Source organism: Lonchura striata, chromosome 3 (genome assembly GCF_046129695.1).
Source record: "Lonchura striata isolate bLonStr1 chromosome 3, bLonStr1.mat, whole genome shotgun sequence".
Taxonomy (NCBI): domain Eukaryota; kingdom Metazoa; phylum Chordata; class Aves; order Passeriformes; family Estrildidae; genus Lonchura; species Lonchura striata.
This window is the reverse complement of record NC_134605.1, coordinates 107358544-107378137: the sequence shown is the minus strand read 5'-3', so window position 1 is coordinate 107378137 and position 19594 is coordinate 107358544. Positions and strand designations below refer to the sequence as shown.

At 40.0% G+C, this 19594-nt stretch overlaps 1 long non-coding RNA gene across 1 annotated transcript in view; it reads right to left on the bottom strand.

The window, feature by feature from the left end:
* LOC110470276 (uncharacterized) overlaps nt 1-11551 on the bottom strand; it is a 42514-nt gene extending 30963 nt beyond the window's left edge. Inside the window, exon 1 of the long non-coding RNA XR_002465379.1 lies at nt 11521-11551. This is a non-coding gene — a long non-coding RNA (uncharacterized LOC110470276). The remainder of the gene's footprint in view (nt 1-11520) is intronic.
* Nucleotides 11552-19594: the final 8043 nt, after the last annotated feature.

The window sequence follows — 19594 nt, the reverse complement described above, 5'->3', positions numbered from 1 at the left end:
CATTTGTTAATATGCAATAGACCTCTTGGCAAGATTCCCACTTCTATTTAATTTTTCTACTATGTTAGGCAGAAACAAATATTTTGGCTTTCCATTTAAAAATTGAAAATAGTCACTTTAGTAACTATCCATGTTTAACTAATGCTCTGTTTTACTATGCTTGTAAATTACTTATTCTTTTCCTTGCTGGGGATCAGAAAACAAAGGCTCTTGAAATCACTGGCAGATTTGAAAAGCTGGTCCTCATCCTCTCTTGGTTTCACAGATATATTTTCTCTTCCTTTTCTACCACCATAATAGCTGTAAATCTATATCCTAAAAGTCTAATGTTTGTGCCTGTTCAAATGAGCAGTAACTCTGGATGAAAACAAGATGAGGAATTTCTCTCTATGAAATGAATGTTACAGAATTCAATAAGGGAGCTGAAAACATTAGCGTGTGAGGACCACAAGTGTTTGCATCTGCTCCTCTGAGCTCTCCATGCAGTGCAGAGACAGCATTCAAGGTCTTCCCTCCCAGCCCTGTGTGGGATATTTTGGCAAGAGGTTTCCATTAATGCTGACTCAAACCATACATTTAATTCCCCTGAAAAGTACACCGGAGCTCAGCTACACCCACAAGAGTTTCACAAGCACTAACAGAAATTAAGAAACCCAAAAGAGAAGGAAATAATCCCCTTCCGTTTATTTGATTTACACATTATTAGCTAAGCCAAACATGCAAATATGACATGGGGCTTTCAGGGTAATGAAGAAGGAGGCCAGAACTTCACTGTTAGGGACAAGCAGGCACCTCCTCTGTCCCAGAATGGCAGATTCAGCAGGAAAGGAGAAAACCATTCATCATGGAAATGTCAGATTGGTACTGCTCAGTCTCCTCACAGCTTTCTACTGGTTCTGATCCTTTTTAGGGCTGTGGGGAAATGACTGGATCTTTCCTTCCACCCCAGGCTGAGGATAAATTATCTGAACAGGACATGGGAAACTGCTGGATGGGACAAAAGCAATGTGCAAAGCTGACAAAAGTCACAGCACCTCGAGGGATGACTAAGTTCCCATTTCACAAACCTCCATTTGCCAGCCAAGGGAAAGGCACGTGAGAAGTGGCCAGATTTCACAGATAATTGAAGGGGGCTTTCTGGGGAATAAAGCCTTGCAAGGCCACAGTGCATAAGGAACCTGTCTGTAATACCAGTAGCAGTATCCACAGTATCCATAGGCAACAGTTCTGAGAATACCAGACTTTGATATTGAGGTCAAAATTGGGGCCAGTAGGGAAAAAAGTCAATTATGGATGGTTTGTTGATATGGAATAAGATCAGGTCAGAGAAAAGGAGGTACAAGGACTCTGAGCAGAAGAATCCAGAAATAGCAAAGTTGAATAAGTCTCAAACCATTAAAAAACTTTATAAAACTTCAATACTATTCTTCTCTTTAGAAGACTGAGAACGTTTCTGCATTTTCACATCCCATATTCAGCCCACAGAATTTATAATTCTGTGCATCAGAAGATCCCAGCTTCTTAAAGGTCTTTCCATCCTGGGAAAAGATGTCTTTCTTAAACATATTTTACTTTATCTCACAGTGTTTCATGACTGAAAAAGTCTAGTCCAAATGGATTTTGCAATTTTAAATCACTAGTTTCCTAGATATTACAGTCAGAACAAAATGCACAGGTAATGAAGTACCTGTGGATGAATCTATGGGGAAAAAGCAGTAAACAAAGATGTCTTGATTTCAAACAAAGACTTCAATATGTTAGAAGCTGACTGTGTGCAATTACTTTGGGTGAAAGTTTCTAAATTGTCTGAAGGGATTTTGTTGCTGCTAAAAAATCTATTTGAGCCACGTTTTCCTGCTTGCTGATATATAAACCCAGCCCACAGAGCAGTCCCTGCCTGGTATTCCCTTTGGGATCAAGCTATAATCTTGCAATACTATACATTTAAGCTTTGAATCCTGACACATCATAAAAATAAAAAGAAAACAAACAGAAACAACCCTCAGACACATTGAATGAACTTCAAAAGAGAAGGAGATTAAGCTCATAGAGCCAAATCACTCCTTGCAGAGCATTTTGTCAATTTGTTTTGTTGCTATCAGACAGGATCCACTCCACCATATCCTTCAGATGAGCAATTCCTTTCTTTCCCACTCTCCCAATCTCTGCATGTATCCATGGTTTTCCACATTTCACTCATCCTCACCTTGAGGATGATTGATATCCATAATTCCCAACATCTCTCACCCTTTCCTTGCCTAAAGTACTGAAAAAATCATGACATTGGAGCAGGAACTGTGGAGTTTGACACCTATGCCAAGTCTTTGCTGGACTCTTTCAATTGTCCTTTGGATGTGGCTTGGTTGTAAAACCCAGTTTTCTACATAACTTCATAATTCCTCCTTCAGCAGCACCTTGATACTAAAATGCATCATTTTACCTGTCACATTGGATAAATCATAGCCTGATCACCAGCACTGCCCCAGGCCTGTATGTGCTGGGCACTATTTTGTTTCCATGCACAGCACAAATGAGTGCTGATCTTTTCCCAAAGTTTCTCAGTACTACTATTAAACAACTCCACCAAACCAGACCTATTTAGAGGTCATAAAGAGGAATTTTTAAAGGATCTTAGTGCATCACTCCTTCTGATCTTTCTCTTAAAATACTTATCTTATTTTCTCAGAAAAATCTTTCAGCTTTGAGTTTTCAAAATTTCTGAAAGCAATTGTGATTCAAACACTGGGATCTCCTTTCAGACATGATGCTATAGAATTGCACTGATCTACTGACATTCCTGTCATATTTTTAAAAAGGGCATGCTTTTGTAATTCTTTCTACAGTCGGGTACAAGACTCCTTTTTCTTTTCAGATGTCTTTCAGATTTCTATTTTCCAATAAGATTTGAATGCATCCTGTTCATCCAATGCTGACTAGCAAGAAGCTGCACTTCACATTCAATTCCCACCAACTTAAATACAATCAAATGATACAAGATGATGGTGTCTTGGTCTGTGAGCACTAAAATGGGGGATTACATGACAAAAAAGTTATGGTACAGACCATCAGGGCTACAGCTACAGGGTTTATTTAAGTCTGAGACAAAGTCTGGCACATAGAAATAGCAGTCTTCAGATAGTTTGTAAGAAGTTTCAGGAGAAAATAATCATCTTTGGAAAAGCCCTTTTTGTTGTACACAGTTTTTGTTAAGTGCACCTTATAAATGTGTTTTCAAAAACAGAAGCCACAAAATGTCTATATTTTTAATCAAAATGGAGAGGGAAGATAACATTTTCTTAGCACTACAAAGCATAAAATCATTCTCTTGTCATCCTCCATTGCCAAAGAACTTTCCCTGCAGAATCATTCAAGAATGTCTTTTACTAAAAACTAGTATTTACAGAAAAATAGCAAACATATTTTTTTTATCTGACTTTTTTCCACCTTGTTTTTACCTAACATTTTTTCTCTTTGCAGCAGAGTTAATACAATGTGAGTGCTGCAGTTGAGTTCTATCAATACACATCTTATAATTAGGCCATTTCTGCCCCAAAACTGACAGACTGACAGTAGTGGCCAAAGCACTGAGACACCAAACATAACATCCTGCAAGGCACCGAGGATGCCCCCAAGCCAGGCTATATATCATCCATCAAAACTGGATCCACCATCCTCTGAGGCTCTGGAAAGGACCAGCTAGGTTTGAAAACTCAATGAGACTGCAGGGTGTAATCCATTTCCTCAAGCTCTTTTGTATGCCTCTCACCTCCAATCTTCTTTTACATTACTTTCTTGTGGTATGTAGCATCTTATACTGCTACATTTATTTATTGTGTATGCAGTGATCACTGGAGTGAGGTGAGTGCTCAGCTGTGTGGCACTGTAATGTAAGATCTATCAGTGAATTTCTATTCTAGAAACAAAAAACAATCTTTTTATTGCTGCCTGAAACAATCACTATCTTCCACCAGTATCCCTAGCATTATCAAGCATCCCATCAGCTGGTCTTGTTTGCAAGACAAACTTTAATATCAGTAATATTTTAAGATATATGTGCAGAATGTTGATGACTATTTAGGAAAATGGCAAGTCTCAGCTTAAAGTTTCTCTTCCCTGAAGATGTAATTGCTTTTACATAGAGGAAAAGCATTAGGCCCAAAACAACACTGACTTTGTCCATAGATTTTGTGCTGGTCATTACATGAGCACTGGTCCCACACATGTCCTCCAGTCACCCCCTCTCTGTGACCTGTGTTTTCCTAGCAGCACTAAGAAGGAACATACGTAAAAATCAGGCTTCATCTACCAATAAACTCTTCCTCTTTCTGAATATTTTTAAGTATTCCCACATAGACCTAACATAACCCAAAAGGTCCAAAAATATTTTGAATGTCCACAGACTGTTTGTTTAGTTGTTTGTCTCATTGCAGTTGCTTGGCTCAGACTACACATTTTTAAGTGTTTAATAGGACTTTTGGGAGTTATCATTTCTGGACACACTGATTAAAAACAAACAAACCGACAAACCAAACAAAAAAAAGAAAAGAGCATTTTTTGACAATACAAAGCCAGATCAATGTATTTTTAGTTCTTTTTGTAGAGATCTGCACACTTTGCAGTATGTGCTCTGCATACCCACGCACAGGGTATCCCTTGTGGTACCCATGCATTCAAGCACGATGATGGGATCTGAGCCCTCCAATTAAATGCTAATATATTAAAATTACCGATGGGAACCACGACTTGGAGGTTACATCTCTATTAACCTGTTATTCAGCCCTGAGACCAAGTGACAAAGTCTGCCCATGTGCCTATTGTTACACCCCTTTAGCCTCCAGAGCAGGGTAACACATCCACACTGCCTTTGGGGAGTTCATACAATTATAGGAAAACTAGACATTGACAGGAAATGTAAATTACCTATGAAAAACTGTTCTATCCTGAGAGCAATTAAGTGGTGACAGAGGAGACCAGAGAGGCTGTGAAAAGCTCATCCTTGGAGATGTTCAGATCTTGACTGGGCACAGCTTCTGAACACATTGCACTGGACCTTTTTCAAACATGGTGTTCAGACCAGGTGTTTCTAGAATTGTCTCCCTGCCTAATTTATTGTATAAATAAATTAAATTTGTTTAGGAATGGTCCTTGGCCCTTGCTAACTTCCAGACAGTGTTTGGGAAATGTTTGAGAGCCTGTATTTGGTTCAGACAAAACCATACCAAGTCCTTTGCTCAAAATTTAACAGAAGAGAGGATCCAGTTCCTGTGCTCAGGGATTGTGTCTGTTGCTGGTTAGAGATGCAGACAGAGGTGCTGGTATCCCCAGGTCATTCAGAACATCTGTAACGGAGGAGGAGCTTCAGTGCCCACCTTCCTGTCTGAGGCTTACTCTGCATCACTGGCATTCCTCTTCTCATTTCCTGGAGCATCCAGCTTAGATTGTGGTGGAACCTTGACGTGGCTTTTAACTATGATGTGGTTCTTTTTGGAATATTTTCAGACACAACTGTTTCTTTATGATACTAATCTCTAACCAAGACAGAACACCTCTTTTGTAAGAAAGATTGAGAGACTATAAAGACAGCCTGTGTCATAAGGTGCTATTGACAAAGTGGTTCTACTGTACTTTTCAGAATCTGGAACTTGGTGAAAGACTTGCAGTCACAAAAGACTAAGAACATCACAGACCTTTAGGATAAAAGCCTTAGCACTAAAGCTGGTACCTCACTGTATGCTTTTAAATATGATGCATCCCCCCAAAATCTGCACCCAGATTTATTTCTCCATGTTACTGGCCATCATGGGTATCTCCACAGCTTTTGCTTTCAAACAGGTGAACATTTTCTTTGCCTTCCTTCTAGGATGACTGGATGCTGGCAAAAGCTGATTTTAAAGTGTTGGGATTAAAATCACTAGGACTAACCACATTGTGAGCACTATTCTGCATAGCTCTGCCATGTTCTGAATCAGCATGTGTTAACATCAGAAAAACAAACCTTGCAGGCAAACTTCACATTCCATGGTTATTTTGGAAGACATAATTGGGAGCAAAACTGTGGCACTCATTTGGGAATTTGCAGTGGTTATTGCTCTGATATTTACACATATAAATTGCTTTGCCATTATTTCACAAGCAAAGTGAAATGATAAACCTGAGGTCATACAATTTGCCAGCGGCAGACCTAGGACAGCTTGATTTGCCAAGTCCCAGCAACAAACAGCATAACTTCCACTTTTTCACATTTGAATTTACTATTTCCCCATTTATTAACAAACCCCTTTGCTGCTGTGGCTAATCTTTCCCACTCAGTGAGCCATATTAGTTGATTAGTGAGGGATTCTTTACAAGGGCAAGGGCAAGGACAATGCCAAGGGGGAATGGCTTTAAATTGAATGAGAATAGGTTTAGATTGGATATTAGGGACAAATTATTTATCGAAATTGGTGAAGCAGTGGCACAGGTTTCCCAAAGCTGTGAATGCTCCATGCCTGGAAGTGTTCAAGGTCAGGTTGGATGGAACTCTGAGCAATATGGTCTAGTGAAAGGCGTCCATGGCAGGAAGTTGGAACTATGTGATCTTTAAGGTCCTTTCCAAACCCAAACCTTATTTCATGACTCTGCATTCAGGCTCTGCCCTTTAACATCACTGACAAATGGCCAGATCAGTGATCTCTCTGTAGAAATATAATATTGCTGTTCCCTCAGCCCATTGGAGCACAGTATATTTATTATCCACCTTGAATTTGTTTCCTTTGCAGGTTACTTTGGACCTTTCAAGAGGAGTCCCTGGATGCCATTGATAAAGGAGCAGCTGCCTCTGGATGTTGGCTTAGAGGCATCCAATAGATCAGCAGTGTATGAAACAGCAAGGGCAACTAAACAAGCTGTGTGATTTTTCTGCACTAAAAATAAACAGTGAATAAACATTTACATTTAAATAAGCATATTCAGCATGTTCACATATTATATTATAATTACTTAATAGCTTGAACTTTGTTAAACGGTGCATTTTATAGCGTACATTCAATCTTTCTTACATTGTACTGATGATGCTGACAGCAGCAAGTAATTGATCTGGGCTGTGCTTCAGGTACTCAAGTAAATCTTGATGTTTCTCTCTTCCTCGCACATTCATTCAATTAATTTCTCCCTAACTTTAATTGACATTCCTCTTTTTTTCAAGGGTTCCCAAACTTTATTTCCCCAAAGATGCTTTGTCATTGAGCTTGTTTCCTAAACCACTTGCAATTTGCACTTTGGTTTTCCCCTTCTGGCTGCAGATGTCATCCCTAAATTGTCCTTTCCCTGAAGTCCCAAACGTCTTTTCTATTTCCAGTCATCTCAATTATTTTGCATTTTTAGGGGTCAGAATTAGGTACTCAGTTGCTGTTGCTGGTGGGATAAGGGATCCCTACAGAACCCATAGATTGAAAAATTTCTGCTCTTAAGCAGGATAAACACTACTAATAAGCTCCTATTTGCATGAGAAGTACAGAGAATGTATTTTTTTGGAAAAACACATGAAAAAAAAATGCTGCTGAATTAACAAAAAACTAAATAGGTTCCTCTCCTTGCTGGTTGCCTCCATCCAGACCATGTGTGTTGAATTCCTTCTTTCTTTCATAGTAGAAGATACATACCTTGCACAGCTCAAAAAAAAAAAAAATAGCAGAACAGTTATTTAATCATGGAATTCTCCCCTCTTAAAAAAAAAAATCCACTAACAGTAAGGAACAAAAACATTCCAGCAAATTTATACCTCAGGGAGGTGATAAAATCACCCTAGGGATTGCTTTAGTCCATTTCTTCCCTAAGCCAAATGTCAGAGACAGTTGCACAAAATAATATGCTGTCTTTGACTCTTTGCAGGCACAAAATACCAAAAGCTCAAGGCATAATTCGAACCCTTTTGCTGACAGTCCTTATGACTGCAATAAGTATTTTAATGTTATGAACATCTACTCTGGATTCTTCTTATGTCTTTAAAAAGGAAATGATTCATTGCTTCAAGCTACACTTCTGAAAGCATCTTATTGCTGTGTTTTATGAAAAGTATTTTTATCAAAGTATAAAAAAAAATGCAGAATTATTTTTCCGGCTGTTGGAAAAGCTTCCAAGTGATTCTTTTACTCCTCCCAAAAAAAGGAAGTTGAGAATCAAAGCAGAATAATTTAAAATAAGTTTGGACTCATGAAGTTTCTCTCCTATTAAATCCTGCTCTTAGCTGGGCTGCTGCAATAGCTGCGCAGGGAAAGAGCCCTCCAGATCCACAGGAACCCAGCTAAGTGTGCAACTCTGTGCTACAAAACCAGCACAGGTAAAGATGAACTGCAGTTTTAGTTTTCCAGCATCCAGCAGTCCTTGTGATTCTGTAATTCCTTTATCATCCCACAGGAGCTGCTCTTACTCGTGCTGTAAAATGCCCAGGAACTTCTCAAAGTGCGATTGGTGCAACAGAACCCAGAGCTCAGAGTCAGGCAGCATCCAGCCCCCATGGCAGAGCTGTTCATGGGAGTTGTGCACTGTAGAGCTTGGTTTTGTTCATTTTATGGTGAATTCCTCATCTATTGTGTGCCACTTGTGCATGTTTCTGATAAGGCTGAAATAACTCTTCTGCAAACACTGAGCCTTCTTGGTACTGCCTTGATTAAATATACATAACAAAGGGCAATCTAAGTATTTTATCAGAAGACATCGTTTATACCTCCTCTGTAACAATTTAGGATGATAACATAAATACTCACTGGAAAAATGCTATGAATGTTCTCATTTCAACAGCAGCTCAAGCCCTGAACAGAGATGAACTTAAACTGCTGGGCTAAATGCTATAGAAATCTGGAAAGCACAAAGTCCTTTTAAATATAAAAAGTCTTTTTATTAGAAGCTGTGTATTTTAATAGGATTTTTTTTAATGAAAATCATGTTTCCAAAGAATAGATATAACTGAGATTAAGAATGGAAGCAAAGAAAAACAAGGGGACTAGCTTGTGCAGTTTTAGCAGGCCATGTTCCAATCACGCTTAAATCTTTGCCCTTTCCTGAATAAAAAATTATATATATTTGAGAAAAGTTGACCCCCATATACATGCTTTCACCTAGCAAAACTTAATTTAATTTCTTTTTTGGGGGTAATACAGAAGAAAATTTTCTGGTCTACTTAGAACAGAAATAGAGTAAGAATAGTTCATCTGGAAGGGATCTACAACTATCACCTAGTCTAACCACCCAACCACAGTAGACCTGACCAAAAGTTAAAGCATTTTGCCAGGGGCATTGTCCAAATACCTCTTAAACACTGGGGCATCCACCACATCTCTAGGAAGGTGTTCCAGTCTTGGAGCACCCTCTTAGTAAAGAAAGGCTGCCTAAAGTCCAGTTGAAATCTCCTCTGGGGCACTGCTGAGACTTTCAAACTAATCCTGCCTCTGGATAACAGGGAGGAGAACTCAGCACCTCCCTGTCCCATTCCCCACCTCAGGAACCTGCAAAGCATGAGACTGAACCTCAGCCTCCTTTTCTCCAAAGCAGAAAACCCAGTTATGCACTCCTTGTACAACTTGTCTTCCTGCCCTTTCCCCAGAAAAAAAAAAAAAAAAAAAAAAGAATGTCAAGCTTTATTTTGGGAAAAGCTTCACACAGAGACTGTGTGTGGTGTGATTGTGAGGCTGCCTTTACTCACAGCTATAGAAAGCTTACAGCTGCCTGAAGGACCAAGAGCAAACAGGATAGAGCTTTGTGGGCATCCTCAACTTTGGGTCAAGCATCACTGCAATGTGCTCATCATCTTCCATCTTTCACGCAAGAAGAAACAATTAAAAAATGAAAAAATGCAATATTAATAAACATATGTCTCCAGTTTCAGTAACAGCTCCCCACAATTAAATTGCAGGAGGCATCTCACCATGTTAGAGTAGCTTTGCTCAGCATTATTGATGCTGTTTGAACAGACATGCCATGAATTCCATTTTGCTGCAACACATTCAATTTGGGAACAATAAACATTTCCTTTTCATTATCTCCTGATGTGCAGTTTTCATTCATCTAATAAATAATTAGAAATGCAGAATTAGCAAGAACCTTCCCCAGAAGTAAAAGTTCAAGTGTATATTTTCACTGTTTTTTTAATAAACTCTGACTAGGTCTCTGACTTTCATTCATTTAGATATCTTGGAACTCAGACAGCTGAACATAAACAACATATTAGGAAATGGTTTTTAAAGCCTGTTCCCTCTTCCAAGTTTATTTTCCAAATAATACTCAAGATATAAAGACTCATTTCAGGCGCCCTTCTCAAATGTTGTGCTCCAAACATATATTCTCTGCCACAAAAATACACTCCAGGAACAAAAACAGGGAACAAAGCATTTTGTTCTTGCTTTGGGAAATGTTCAGATATCAAGCCTGGAACTCATAACACTTTTAGAGGGAGAAAATATATATATTTTAGTAGAACTGTCTACAATTTCCAAGGTCTGAGTTTCATTTCCTATGAATCCAGTGACAAGACAGCCACAAAACTCATCAGAGATTGCAACAACATATAAACCACTGTACAATAATAAGAGTATTTTGACATTTCTATGGTCAGAATGAGTGGAGCCATTTAGAGTTTGTTTCTTTTGAGAAAAATAAAAGGGAAAATAGTTGGGGGAAAGGCAAAATATGCAGTAAGCAAAATGGTGCAGTAAATTGAGCATCCACGGGCCCACTTCCAGCTTCCTTTTCTGAAAAAAACACATTCCCGTTTGTGTGCACTCCCCATGTATAAACACCTGAGACAGACTATTCTCCATGTTCTGGTGCCAGAGTCATCAGATCCTTTTGTGGGCAGAACACGCTGGACATTTGCTGAAAACATCACATTTACAAAGTAAATGGGTGATGTGTATGAACATTTTAAAAACCATCACAAGTTTTGTCCAGCTGAGCATGAATTTCAGAGGGTGATGAAAAAACCCTTTTTCTGCAATTTCCAAAATCATCAATCAGGCTGGGGCAAGTTTCATTTCATCTGTTGTCTGAAATTGTGGGAAAAGCAGAAATCACTTCCCTGGTGGACAAAACTGGCTTGGGCAAAACTGCCACAGGGCTTGGACAGCAAAAAGCCACAGAACAGAAGTTTGGTCTGGCAAACAGCAAAGTTTCATTGCATCTGCACAGCAATGCCAGCTTCTGCCTCCAGATTTGCTTCCTTTCCTCTTCCAACCTGTCTAGCAAGTGAAGAAACCTCATTAACAATTAATCAGCTTTTCTGGGACTCAGATTCCTGTGTGTGTTATGGAAGGTTTCTAATTATGGATGGCTTGATTTAAGAATGTATTAAATGCTCTACATATTTGAAAGGAATTCATCACAGTATAATTAGGCTGATAGCTCTTTGGTCATCAAGTGTCCTCCTACTTCCCTCTCGATGGTGGGTGAGAGAACACTGTAAAATGGAATAGTTGGCTCTAATGACTCACCCCAGACAATTAGGCATTGCTTAGACTAAATTGCTTGCAGGTCACAATTTTTACTCACTGTTAACAATTTGTCTTCACAGAAAGCTGCCAATCAAAACTACTTTTGATCCAGAAGCAACTTGCAGTATCGTCCAGTAGTGCAGAGCAAGGGAAGAGTGCCCAGATGAGGAAGCCCTGCCCAGAAGGGGACAGTGAGTGGCTGATCTCTGCTGGTGACAAAGTGTTCTTCAATCTACTGCATTCCTGTCATCAGAATATGGGTTGGATGCTGGTCTAGGCCAAGGCACTGCAGAAAAATAACCAGAGAGCTATAGAGCTCAAGCAAGAAACCCCCAAATATATAGAGACATCATTTATTACATTTCCAGGGTAGAGACAGCCTCATGGTTCTTTTGGAAAATCATGTAACATTTCACTTCAATGGTCAGTTCTCAAAAGTGAGAGGAAGGGAGAAAGAAAGGGACTATTGGTTCAGTCAAAGACAATTATTCTTTTCAAACAAAGAAAAAAAAACAAACAAGAGAACCCTTCCAAATAATCCATTTTGCATCAAAGTAAAAGCTGTTCTTTTCATTTTCATTATTAACATCCTTTGATTTTTTTCAACTCAGCCAATTTTGACATGAGCTGCTGTTTCTAACAAAAAAAAAAAAAATTCCATACTTTCATTTAGGTCAAAACAAGTTTTTCAACATTTAAGCCATTTCTCTCACTTTGGGGTAAAAATATTTGTTTCACAACAAGCATCATTTCCCCTGCAACCCATTTTCAAGCAAATTCAATAAGCATACACAGAACTTGCCTGCTTCCCCAGAAAAAGAATTTTGAGTCAGGATTCTCTGTCCTGCTGCTAAAAACAGCCTGTTTCCATAGCTGTCACCTCCCCTGCAGTGAGGGAGCCTGAAACATCCCTAATTCTTCCCCACATCAATTCAGGCTCTCCTGGCAGGCTGCGGGCAGGAGAAGAGCAGCCTGTCTGCTGCAGTTCTGACTCACCTCCTTGGCCCAGCCTCAATCAGATGGGGAATCCCTGGAGGATGGATGTGTTGGCAGCACAGCTCCCTTGGCCACGTTTAAAGGTTAGAGGAGCCCAGAGATAATGGGGAGAGGTCTTCCTGCAGCCACCTCCAAGGAAGCTACGGAAGCCTCTCTTAGTGCCAGCACCAAGGGCACCAAAGAAGGATTCTTCTGCCAGAAGACTTGTACAATCTATTTGGGTTGTCAACCCTTTATTTCTGTGGCTTTCTCCCCAGAGGAACAAATATTACTTTGAAATCCAAACTAGGTGGCAATAAGAGTTTTGCCCACCAAACACTGCTTCAGGGATGCTAGAAGCACCCTAAAGGGAGCTGAGGTGGTGGAGAGCAGCAGAGCATCCACTGGGGTCCAGCCAAAATGGGTCCAAGTCCCATTGGCACCATTTATAGTCCTGCATACACCAAGGATATGAGGGTGGACTGAGAGAGACACCCCAGCCCCAGCAACTGCTTCCTTCTCACCACCCATCAATGTCCAAGGATATAAAGCCCTTTGGGAATGAAAACCTCCTTTCTATTATCAAAAAGATATAAAGCTTTGTCCAGACTGGAGTTGGGCAACAGATTTTAGGCTATTTATCACCCAGTTATGGAAATGAGAGCTGGCACGTTTGTCTTGATGATATTAGGTAGTTTTTCTGACAGAAAAAGATATTAACTATTTCATTCCCACATTTTCTTAGTAAAACATTTCAGTGTTAAAATCAAAATAAAATAATCCCTAAAGTTAAATTTCAACACCTAAGTGTACCTAAAATGCAATTACTTTGATTTGCTCATAATCCAGACTTGAAACAGTTGAAATCTCTTTGTTAAGCAGCTGGTTTGATCTTTTCCTCAGCACCATCTCTGATGATTAAAGACAGAAAGATGATGCCTGCAATAGGTATATGGAGCATCTATTGACTCCATGAAATGAAATAGACCATTGGACATGCAAGGCATTAATAATCCATTGTGTGAACAGCCTAAAAGCAAAATTATACTGATTCATGTAATTTAAGTGAAAAGCAAATTGCCCTGCTCTGGTTCTGGTACTTTGATAGATTTACCTATTTGGTTACAGATTGCAAGGAGAGGAATGGAATAAAAAGCAGGGACAGTCCTGCAGGCTCTGAGCTACCCTTCACAGCAGGGGCCAGAAAAAGTCTGCAGCTTCAGGAAATGAAAACATTGGGCTAGCACTCTCTTGAGCAATGAGGAGGAGGATGATTTTTCACTAAATCCCTGCAGGGATGTGGTAAGTCTGTATCCCATGGAAGGAATGAAATGTTTATGCTGCTGGGATAACAGGACAGCAGGCTTATAGACCTGCAGCAGGGAAAAGAGGATGTAAGAAAAGAGTTGGGGAAGCTGTGAAATCAGTCAGAAAGTTTTGCAATGAGAATTCCAGACCATTTCTGAATTCATCATATGCTTCAATATAAATATTGCAGAGATAGGGTATATTTCATACCGATTTTTCATTCTTATTTTTGTTGTTGATATTAAGATATGGTTGTCTTATTTGTACCATATGTATCCATGCATTCAGGGATGGGGGAGTCAGGCTTGGCTTGTTTCCTCTAGTTTGGCAATATTCCGTTACACTGACAGACTTCCTTTTTTCTAGAGTGACATTTAAGTGAATTGATTTTGAATCTTTGACATTGTAATCGATACATGTAAAAGAAAATATTAACTCACAGCTGCCAATTTCTGCTGCGACCATGGTTTTCTTCCTTAGCACCAGATAAGATCAGTAAGTGTCTAAACAAAAAGTGCTGAGTAAACACATTTTACCTAAAAGCAAAGTTCAACCAAAGCAAGCAAAGACAGAAAGATCAGAGATCCTGAGTCTTTCCAGTTCTATGATATCCCAGATAACAGAGCCCTCTCACCTCCTCTGCACTCTGTGCTCTCCTCTGAGTACCTGCCCACTCCATTGGATTAATGTAGGGCTGGTCATGGGTCATGTGAAGCACAAAGAGACTGATCTTCCTTCTGGTTGCAAACAAAACTATGCAAGACATGTCTGCCTTTCCATACACAGTAATTTTATTCTCCCTCTTCTTCAAAAAGCATCATTACACAGATTCATTGCTTCCCAACACTGTATGGGTAGGTATGCTACACATACCTCTGCAGTTAAAAATGGAATGTGAGATTGGGAGTTTTTTTGTGGAGACTGGGCAGAATTAAAGAAGCTTTTGTATTGCCAAGGCTCTTATGGGTTATTATGTGTCACTAATTAGTCAAATAACAGATGTAGCTCCTGCAGCATGAAGAGTTGCTGTTGTTTTCTCTTGCTTTTCAATTACTGCCCTGTGAGCTGGGACAAAGTGTGTGAATTATGATGTTTTTGTTTTGTATGTTTAGTGTCCCTGTGAAAAGAGATCTGTCAGGCTCCATCCTCAAAACTCAAAGGGAGCACAAGAAAACAGACTTTGAGGCTGTGTCTGCAACAGCTAATTTAGAATTCCCAGGCCCAAGTGCTGGAAACCAATCTCTCCATTGCTGCCTTGCTAGAATAGCTCTGCACCACTCGTTCCTCTTGGCTACCAGTCCCTTCTGCAGCCCAGGCCAAGGAGCAGTGCCTGTGTCCCCCTGCTGTCCCCCTGGCAGCATCCTCTGCTGCCACCTCTGTGCAAGCTGTCCTCAGAGCTGGGGGTGAACTTTGGTGCAGTGTCTGCCACTGGACACATTTCTACTCCTTCTTACAAAGCTTTCCTGTACACTGCACCTTTACAGAAGTTTCCAGCTTTTTTCCTTCTTTCTAGGCTAAATGGTCAGTTCACAGCCTTTTCTTACATTTATGCCGTTTGTTACCCTCTGGTCTTTATTTCCTTGGTGGTCACACACCCTTGCTCATTCTCCTCTGGTTTTCCAGTGATCTCTGTTCTCCTGGATGTTGTTTCATCAGGATGAACTGGCCTCAGCTAATCTGTCTCCTGTGACAGACTGATGCTCCCAGTCACCACTGAGCCTGGGAGCAAAGCAATGACATGGCTCAAGATCAGCCCCACTCCTGCTGTGGGAACAAGAGTTTTCCTGGGCTTCTGTGCCCAGAGAGTGAAGGATGTTAATAAAGAAACATAATTCCCTAGCCTTAAGAAAAATAACTCCAGTTAGTACAAAATAGCTTACTCTGTGTACTGATAATGACTTTATAGTTTTCTTTTGTTTGACATAATTTAGGAGAAATCTGAAATATTTTCCCAATAAGTATATGGACAGGAATTCTAGACATCCCATGGGTTGAACTTCCCAGTCAAGCAAGAAACTACTGACTACCTTAGCAGCATAAACTCTTTCAAGTTTATTTTTTAGAAAATACTCTATTTGTCACATTTTTCTTAAACTTTTTAGAAATCATTGCTACTGAAAACTGGACTTGTAAATAAACTATTGACTTCCTTTAACCATTACTTGTGGAAAATACTGTCTCTGTCTTTCCAAAATCCAATTTTGATTCTGACATACAAAATTTTGAATAGTTCCTCAGTTATCCTCAGCTGAGGATTTGCAGGCACCACCATATCTACATGTAATCACCATCAAACATTTGCACCTAGATAATTAATATTTTAGTGTTCTTCATTATAGAAAGACAGAAGTCAAGAGTCACAAATGAAGCAGCTGTTGATTAAGACTGCTCTATTGAGAGCCCTGAACCTCTCCACAGTTCTCTAAGAGATAAACTAGGGAACAGCATTTGATCTTCATGATGTGTCACGTTGTAGGGCTGGAGAGGTTTTCTAAATAGCTGGGAGCAAGCACTTACAGGAAGGGTCAGAAACTACTGCTGTCATTATTTCAATGGATTGTGCAGGTAGAAGGCATAATTTGGTTAAAAATAACCCAGAGTACATGCTCCAAACCTCTCTTTTCCAATGGAAAGTGATATTTTGCATTTGCAAAATCACCAAGTGTGTGATTAGCATCTTAAGTGCTAATCTCACAGCAGAAAATTAGGCCTTTCTTAACACTTGGGTGCTAAATCCCAGTTGTCTAAATGCTGTTACATTGTTTGAATGGTGCCTGGCCACATGCAGTTCCCCCAGACAACTCCTGGATGTGGTTCAGAAATCAACATAAGGCAGGAGCTATTCCTAATCGGCACTTTGGATGCACTCACCCTGATTTGAAGGTTAAAATAGTTGAATAGTATAGATACAGGTCATTCTGTGCCAGTTGGCTTCAACTACTCAAATCTCTTCCTCACCATTTAATTAGCTATTGAAGATACAGCCAAGACCACCAAAGTAATCTCTTTTACACCTTTGACTTTAGTTGTAAGAAAAACACTAAATACCTATACTTCAAACATTGTGCTAGGTATGTAAATCAGTTTACAGGTGTTAAAGAAGGAGTCTGAGTGATAGGAGATGCAAAGGAAATAGTTCACAATCACAGAGGCAGCCTGCAGCAGAGGAACCTGGCTCTAGACTTCTCACAACCCAGGTTAGGCAAGTATGCATTGGTTATATGCATAGTTATTCACTTATGCCCAGTTATTCACTTCACTGGGGGCTCCACTAACCTTTATCTGATTGCTTTGCTAAAGCCTTTTTCTTGTTTTGCAATATTTTAGTCTTTCTGCTAAGGCTTTGTGTTGTTTATTTAGGAATTTCTAGTGTAAAAACAAACTTCTTCATATCTCTTTGCTCAGTGTTTTCATATACATGCAGTGAAGCAAGTCAGATGAGCAGGGAGACTCTTTTCACAATTTTCTGCTCTTTACCTCTCTGAATACACTAGAGACAATGCCAGCTTTGTGTATGTTAGTCCATCCCTAATATTTAACCCTAATGTGTGGAAGGGGCACTCAGGGATTCTAACTGCCTTATAATTTTTTTGTTGATTATGGTAAGGTAATTTAAGGCATTTCACACCCAGCAGTGAGCAGTCCATGAGGAGAAAGCACAGATCAAACTGTGGACATAAAGAGAGATAAGCACAACCTGAGGTATTCTCTTCAGCATCCCAAACCAAGTCCGGCAATCCAGACACATTCAATGTCTATTTAAAACAAAATAAGTTTAAATCGTAGTGTTTTGCCAACTCTCCTTGCCAACTTTCCATTGCTCCAAATAATGCAATTTTCCCTGAATAATTGTTGTTATGAGCATAATATATTAATTCCAGCCCAGCTGCCCACTGGATACCACCAAGGATCATTTGCTCATGAAGGATACGTGCCCCTGCTCATTTGCAGACATATAAATGCATGACGTTCTGCTCCGCTCCCACAGGGGAGAAGCAGTGCCACATCTTCCATCAGAATTGCCTCTCTCTCGCCGCCTGTTCCTGCTAATTTGGCTGGAAGAGCTGCGGCTGCTGCGATTTAAAGGCTTGAGGAAATGCAGCCATTCTGTTGTCAGTGGAGTTAATAAGCCAAACAACTCAGATGGTTGAATCCTGCACTCCTTCCCCGGCTGAAATCGGTGGGAAAAAAGCCAAAGGGGCCTGTGGAAGTTTGATAATGCACACTAGCAGTCAGCCTGCCTGCATGTGTGCAGCCACCAAGAAACAAACATTGATTAATCTCTGCTCTTATTGAGGAGGTTTAGTGCTAGCCAGTGTGGCAGAAGTGGGATGAGGCTGAGCAGCTTGAAAAAAATAATTCTTTACACCTTTTCAATGCTGTTTTTACTCCTAGATAGAAAAAGGTCCAGAGACAGAAAATCCTGTTCAACAGACAAGACACTTGTCTGTTGAACAAAAGAGAGATTCAAGGGGACTAAACAGTCAAGCAAGACAGTTCTTATGATATTTGAATGTCCAATTTTATCAATTTTAGAATAAAAACTTATCATTTTACCTCTTTGGAACCTTTTTCATTTTTTATTCACTAAGCAAAAATAGAGTGACCTATTTTGACTGAACTGAAACTACTTTTTTATACCTCAGAACTTCACTGAAATATTTAAAAGGGAAGAAAAATTTCAGAAAATATCTAAAAAACACATGACTTCCTTTTGTTCTATTCTCCCATGAATACATTCTATAGAGATAGAATGGGTGACATCCTCATCTGTAAACCAGGGGAACAGGCACATGTTCCCTAAGGGAATAATTAGGGGCAGTTAAATGCAGTCAGACTGAGAAAGGGATCACCCATGCTGTGCTCAGCACTCATGAAGCCACACCTCAAATCCTGGGTTCAGTTTTTGCATCTCATGGCAGGAAAAGCATTGAGGGGCTGGAGGGAGTCCAGGGAAGGGAATGGAGCTGGGGAAGGGTATGGAGCTCAGATCTGAGGAGGAGCAGCTGAGGGAGCTGGGGGGGCCCAGCCTGGAGAAAAGGAGGCTCAGGGGAACCTTCTGGCTTTGCACAACTCCTGACAGATGGGTGGAGATCAGCCTTTTCTCCCATGTAAAAAATGATAGGACAAGAGGAAACAGCCTCAGGTTGCACCAGGAGAAGTTTAGATTGGATATCAGGGAAACTTGTTCACAGAAAGGGATTGTCAAGCACTGGAACTGCCCAGGGAAGTGGTGGAGTCATTGTCCTTGAAGGGATTTAGAAGACGTGGAGATGTGACACTTGGGGACTTGGTTGAGTGGTGGAATGGCAGTGCTGAGTTAACATTGTACTCAGAGATCTTAAAGGTCATTTTCAACCTAAATGATTCTCTGATTCTCAGGTTCTATGAAATTAGCAAAGGAAATGCCAGGCATCAGTAGATCATGGAGCAAGTCCACTCAAGATGACAGGAGATCTGTTAGACTAAAAGAAGAAATTTATATCATCCCTTAAACATGCACATGAGTCTTTCAGGAATGTTGAAAATTGTGGAGTCTGGAATTTCTCTTGGCTAACCCATTTAAAACACCAGCCAGCTACTCCAAACAACAAACAGCTTCTGAACAGAGTTCAGAAGATAATGCAGAAGAAATCAAACACCAATTTTCCTTCTCACATCCTTCCTCTCCCTGTGAACCATGGTGTTGCACTGTTCTTTTGAGAGTTTTAAAGTTCATCTAAAAGTTCCTATGCCTTCTGATATTTACATATTTCAACTGAGTTTTCTCACGCATTTTCATGTAAATAATGATTGTTTTGCATTCTTCTTTGTGGGTGGAGAGAACCGATGAACTGTTGGTTTGACCA